This window comes from Mastigoproctus giganteus, chromosome 7, assembly GCF_048544385.1.
Source record: "Mastigoproctus giganteus isolate SK-2022 chromosome 7, ASM4854438v1, whole genome shotgun sequence".
NCBI classification, from domain to species: domain Eukaryota; kingdom Metazoa; phylum Arthropoda; class Arachnida; order Uropygi; family Thelyphonidae; genus Mastigoproctus; species Mastigoproctus giganteus.
Window position 1 is genome coordinate 181,411,981 of NC_143581.1, and position 7,445 is coordinate 181,419,425.

The following is a 7,445-nucleotide window of genomic DNA, read 5'->3' on the forward strand; positions in this document are numbered from 1 at the left end:
AATGGGAAGTATTCAAGGACTTAATCATGGAAGCTACCAGGCTTTTCATACTAACTAAGAAATATTGTTCAAGATTTAGGCCTCAGAGGATGTCAGATGAACTAATGAGACTTGTGGTAGAGAGGAAAATGCATGGGATACATAGAAATTAACAGGTGACACAGAAGCCTATGGTACATATAAGCTGGTCTGTAATCAAGTCAGCCGAGTGGGTAAAGTACCTGCCCGGCAACCCAAAGGTCGCGGGTTCAATTCCTGCCTCGGGCTTGGATCAAAGTACTGCAAAAACCTTGGGAGGTGCAATATGGCCACAGAAGCCGATGTGCCAACAACTACCAAAAAAAAAAAAAAAAATATAATCAAGTCACGAAGGAAGTTAGGTAGGCAAAGGCCGATTACATGAAATCTTTGGCAAAGGATGCAAAGAAAAACAGCAAAGAGTTCTTTACTTATGTAAACTCTAGAAGGAAAGGGATGAATCAGATAGGTCCACTTGATATCAATGCTTCAACTGTTGATGATTTTGCTCAGGTAGATAACAAACTGAATGAGTGTTTTGCATTACATTTACACATGAGGAGTTATTCAGGGGTGGAGGGTATTCCAGAGGTGTATTAAACTCTGACAGTGAGCTAAATGATTTTGCATTTCTTCTTTAACTAGTGACTCCATTATTTTCCCTGGAATAGAAGTTAAACTGACAGGTCTGTAAATACTCATGTCACCCTTTGATCGCCTTTGAGAATTGGGGCTACATTTCATATCTCCAGTTCATGCGGAACTCACCTGAATCGAAGGACGCTCTCATAATTATTTCTAAGGGTATGCTTACTTCCATTGCTACCTTCCTGAATATAATTGGATATTTCCCAGGCGCCTTTCTTGTGTCCATTGTATAGAATTTACAAACTATCTGATACCACTGTATTCACGTTTATGAAAGCAAAAGCCCTTCCCTTTATTTGTGCTGATAGTTACAGCGCCGACCGGGCTAGCCGTGTGGGTAAAGTGCCTGTCTGGCAACCCAAAGGTCGTGGGTTTGAATCCCGCCTCGGGCTTGGATCAGAGTAGAAAATGCAAAAACTTATTGAGGGGCAATATGGCCACAGAAGCTGATGCGCGAACAACTAACAAAAAAAAAAAAAAAAAAAAAGATCAGTACACTGTGATCACACTGCCACCTAGTTAATATCTGGAAAGTTGCTCTCCAAAACTACCTTAGAAATAGTAGCAACATGTATTCATGTCCACTTGCTGAAATTGACCATATGCTGTGACTCAACTTGCACCTCTCCTTTGTATCTTAAAAGATTTGAATGGTCACTGTCCATTATGTGACTGCCCAGAATCAATTTGAATTTGTTTGAAATTCACAAAATTATGCCAAGGTATCTATAGTGAAAAACTTTTAAAAAATGTTGGTTTTGCTGATGCGGGTACAGAAGAGCTGTGTACAGTAGTAAAGCAGCACTACTTTATGAAATTAATTGTTATAATTGAACTGCAAGTGTTCTATGTTATAAATTGTTCATCTAATGTATACTTTGCTCTATCCATCAAAAAAAACAGGTTTCTTTCCTACCAAATGCTACAGCATTTGGTAGGAAACCAATTGGTAGAGCAAGTCCAAAATATGGACACCAGAAAACTAGCCACCAATCAAGTTTATCATTACTCTGTATTGTTACAACTCTTTCTTCTGCAAAGCAACATGTATTATCTCTCGCTTTCTCTCTCACCCACACACACACATGCCTGAAACATAACCAAGTCATTTTCTTATACTTTTGGAATTTTTGTAAACAACTACTTTGGCTTCCACCATTACAAAATTTTTTCTGTAAACTCCTTGGGAGTTTATGAAGAATGGTTTGAGAACCACTTTTCTAGAAAAATATAAACATATTCTTACTGTGGTTTTCTTTTTATATTAGAATAACCCAGCAGTGATTATATTTTTATTACATGTAAAAATATTCCAGTCTGACTACAAAAATATTTTTGTAGTCAGTCTAGAATGTTTATACCACCTTGCCACAGACATTAAATAGAGACACAATTGACATTATTACTTGATTCATACAGTAATAAAATAAAATTATTTCCGTATTTGCAAAGTTGCCAATTGATCTTGATAAACTTATATCCACATGTCAAATGCAGTACAGAATTTGAATAAAAGTAAAGAATTCAGAACACAATTCAAAAAAAATTTCAGATATCCTAATGACTGTTTCTTTCATATTCTTATGTTATTAAAAAATAAAAAATTTAAAACATTTTTGCTCTGTATTTTTTGTAAAATAATTTATTTTTGATATGCAGGTGAAAGTGAAGAAATTTTGATAATCTTAAAGACACCATCGTTGAAAAAATGTCCTCGATGCTGGCGCTACACATCAGAAAATGCAGGCAGTCCTTGTCTAAGATGTCAGAAAGTTATCAGCTCTATGTCTTAGCATCTGTGTACATCTACAATATATATATATGTATATAAAGTTATTTTTTAAATAAAACTTAATAGTGTGAAAACTAATATTAGAATTACACCTAATAAAAGTTTTTCTTCAAATTATGACTTTTTTTTAAAAAGTGCATTGTCTATTCCACCTAATAAAAAAAAATATTGTTTTTTTTTTTTTATACTGTTTTTCAGGCATTCATAAAAATAACTAAAAGCCCTTGCAAGTATTATAGCGGATATAATCAACTGTCCTTCCCACACTTGGTGGAAAAGTGCTACATTCGAATCCCAAAGACGGAAGTTTTATGAGCTTTTTTTACAGCATGGTTGAATAGGTCTCAGGTGAGGATTGCATGGTTTTATCATCCAGGAACTCAGATTTTTCGTCTAGAAACCACACAATACATGCAATTTTCAGACAAGTTAATGTCTCATAGCCTTAGTTGCATTGATGCTCATTACGCACACATACAAGATCAGCAGATATTCAATAACAAAAGATTGCTGTTAAATTTCAGAATAGGTCTGCTTGCCAAACCAAAAACTGAAGGTGATATTAATAGTGAACACAGAACTGTGCATACAGTTCTAGGTGTGATTGCAGCAAATATTCAAGTAGCCAAAGCTAGTCCTTAGAGATGAGTACAGCAGGTTCAACTTAGGGCTCTATGGAAAGGCCCCCAAATCAAAGGGGCCCTCAAAATCTGCAGGGAAAACTATTTCTTACTGTCATTTTTCAAAACATTTGTTTTGGCACCTGTGCCCGCCTCTTCCCGAATTCTAGGACCAACTCCGGAAGTAGCTTCTCAAATTATAACGTATTTGTGTAGTGTATTATTTGAAAACATAGCTAAACCTGTAAAAAAAACACTTTAGAATGTAATTGCTAGTAGTTGGAACTGATATACTTTAGACTATCGAAAACATCTACTTTGTAGTAATTGATGTGAAAAACTGGAAGTTAATGATAAATGAAACCGATATTTGTGCAATTTCTCTGGAGGTTACTTGAAAACAATACTAAAAAGGAAATTCTAACAAAATATATATATACACACACACACACACACACACAGGTGCCTCTGTAGCCAGGTGGGAAGGAGCAGCAGTGCGTAGCACACACTTCTTGATTAGACCGGGATTCGAGCCCATCACCACCAAATATGGAGGATGTGGAAAGGTCAGGGAATGACCATCGCATATCATGGAGCAATGTGGCCTTAGTTGCTACTGCTCCTGAAAACCAAATAACACACACACACACAGTCTGTCCCCAATGTACATAAGAGATACGTTCCAGGACTTCTTACATAAGTTTTACAAACTTGGGAATGACTAAAAAAATATTGCTGCTATATCCCTGATATGCCAAAATTACAAAAACCACATGATATCCTCAGAAGAATGAAGAAAAATAGTTATATATCATAACTACTTTATCTGGGGATAGTAGTGAAGTAGTAATGCTTTCACTTATTCCCTTAGGTGGCAGTATGATCATCATCAAAATGAAATTTTCCATCAAGAACTTTAGTGTTAAGATGAGATGCTGTCACACCTTATGACATGCGAATGAAACACACACTCAATGATAATTTGATGCAAAGTCGTGGACAACATGAATTTCAACTTCACCACATTAACCCTATGTAAAAAATATTACATACAAAATACAAATGAAAGCTCCCACTTCGCTTTCAAACAAAACTGAACTGACCACCCTTTCCTTCCTGGATTGTATAGAGACAAAAGGCTAGAGTGTAATTCTCTGATGAAATAGCCAATGGGACATAGTCCACATGGCTTGAACGTTGTGGGGGTTTCTCTGAAGTTCTTTTATGTACTTAACCTGTCTCCAACACGTCAAATATTTCTTCAGAAATTTTAAAGCAGAAAATTAAATATTAACTAGTTATTTACGTAGATTCTAGTTACACTGCAGGTTATTATCCAACATAGTTTGTATGGGAATTAAAATAAAAACATACTTATTATTCCTTCATTCGACTTCACTCTTAAAAATTATACAGAAAGTATCTAAGATTTTACCAAAAAACGTTGCAAGTTCGAAGTTATATAATTTGGGCTTACATAAGTCGGGGACTAACTTTATTTTGACAATACTGCTTGAAATTACTAGGAACTTTACTGCTCCTAATCATAACAATGTAGATGCTCTTTGTGAGGAAACCCCTGTCTATGAAAAAAAACTAAAGATGGAGCTACTAGATCATGTTTGGAAAGTGTCCATTTGTTACAAAATAAAGGTGAAAAACTAAATTCATTCATAAACCATATTCAGTAGTGATGGTATCAAATATTTGTGTTGATAAACTGACAAAACTCAACTGTCATTGAGTTACTGGAGGCAGTGCCGTACCTAAGGTACATGCGGTCACCCAAGGTCTGGGAATGGGGTCTTGAATTGCGATAATATTTTAATTTTTTTAAATGAAAAAAAAATTAGTTATTTCTTAATATGATACTTGTACAAAAAAATAGATACGCTGTGCTGCCACTTTATTAAGTACACCCTGCTGTGCATACAAATGGTTTGTCCCACAAAGTTGCAAGTCACATGACCACAGTTGTGGATATAAATGCAGCAGAACAACCTTTCTAGTATCAGTTAAGCATACAAACTGTAGCAAGAATTGGGTAAAGGATTGTTCTAACAGACTTCGAACGTGGCATGGTAGTACGAGCAAGACGTGCTGGACAAAGCATCTCTGAAACGGCAGTTCTGAACTTGTCATGCACCACAGTTTCAAGGGTGTATCAAGAATGGTGCAACAAACAAAACATCATCTCAATGGCACTCCTGTGGAAGAAAATGGCTTGATGAGAGAGGTCAAAGGAAGATGGCTAGAATTGTGCAAGCAAACAGACAGGCCACAATGTCGCACATCACGCCAGAATACAACCTTGGAGAGCAATGGGTTACAACAGTTGATGGTCACATCGCATACCTTTCTTATCAATGAAGAACAAGAGAGCATGCCTCCTGTGGGCACAGCAACACCAGCACTGAACTATCAAGGATTGGAAAACAGTTGCTTGGTCTGGCGAGTCGAAGTTCCTGGTGCATCATATTGATGAAAGGCTCAGAATTTGGCAAAAACAACATGAATCCATGGACCCGTCATGTCTGATGACTACTGTGCAAGGGGGTCGGGGCAGTAGGAATGTTTTCTTGGCATGTTGAGTCCATTTATACCCATAGATTCATGTCTGAATGCCACATCGTACCTAAACATGGTTTCTGACCGAGTGCATCCATTCATGTTGACAGTTTATCCTCAGTCAGATGGTTATCCTGCTGGAAGTAATTCCAGCATGATAATGTGCCAGTGAAAAAAGCCCGAATCACTATGGAACGGTTCCAGGAACATGACTGACTTTTCTTTGCTGCAGTGACCCGCTCAGTCCCCTGGATCTCAATCCTATTGAACATCTTTGGGACGAGCTAGAAAGGGCTGTTCGCTGCAGGCCTACACCTCTGTCGAATCTTGAACTGAGTGACACACTCAGGTCTGCATGGTACTCCATTCTGTCTGTTGTCAGCATCTAGTTCAATCCATGCCTAGATGAATTTGGGCTGTTTGGAAGTGTATATTGGATTCTTTATATTGCAATAAATTTATTTATTTTATAATCCGATGTTAAGAGAGTAATTTTTGCCTATTTTTGTTATTTTGAACCTAGTTTTAATGCAACAAGAAACCTACAATAATCCCGAGTCACATTTAAAAACTGTTTGCTTTGCTCTGAATATGATGTCATATCACCTAGAATGAGATGGAAGATACGTGCATGCTAACGCAGAACATTACAAGTTGCAACCTATCCTAAAGCACCGTACTGTCAGTGAGTGGAACATATTTTGGTGCCTTGGCAACCACGCCAAACCATTTTGCAGAAGGATAAGATAAAGAGGCACCAGATTGACAGTACATATGACTTACTAGTGCGTAACTTACAGATGATGCAAGCACCACTACATTACAGAGCAGTAATCCCATTTAACCCTTAATTCACGTTTTCTAATTGCCTAAAGTCCAGTGGTGCAAACAATGTGTACCCAGTTGGTCTCATAATCCGTTCGTTATGTGGAAATTTTCTTCGTTCTACGGAAAATATTTTAAATGTAATGACCAGTGGGATTTCAAAAAATTTTGTTCTAAAGTAGTTCATTAAACAGGTTGATTGCATTTACAAGTAATTAAGCATTACCGTGAATCTGGGAAGAATCTAGTTTTATTAGATAACTTTTCTGAAGTATTGAAGGATCAATGGATTATATGTAGTGATGGACTGTGGTCAAATGCATGCTCTCTTTACTTCCTAACCCCTATTCCAGAGAATAGAGGTACTTATGTAGCCACAACGCCCAATACAAGGTTGTTAAAATTAAAGTATTCCTATGTAGGGGGTTCAAGCAAGTTCTAAGGCTCATACTGAAGAGAAATTTGGACAACAGGTACAATAAAGAATGTGCTTGCCATTTGTTGAAAAAAAAAAATAGTTACAAAATTTGTCACTATGTGGTGCTGTGGCAATACAAATCACTTAACTACTACGATTGTTTAATGTGTCCTCCATTTTTGTCAACAACAGTTTCCATTCGAAGCACAGCATTTTCTACAGCAGAACGTAACATGTCAAATAGAATAGCCAGAACATGATGTCTAATGCTGTCCTTCAGATCTGCCAGAGTTTGACATCCTTCCTGATACACCTGGTTTTTCAAAAAACCCCACAACCAGAAATCGCATACAGTGAGGTCCAGTGATCCGGGTGGCCAAGATGTCTGGAAACAACAGCTGATGACCCATTTGCCTGTAAAGTGTTGCCTTAACAATCTTTGGACACAATGTGGGATGGCACATCATCTTCCATGAATATGGTATCCTGAACGCACCCATGTTGCAGTTCTGGTATTGCGGTATTTGCCATTTTGTAATATCGCTGTCCAGTGACG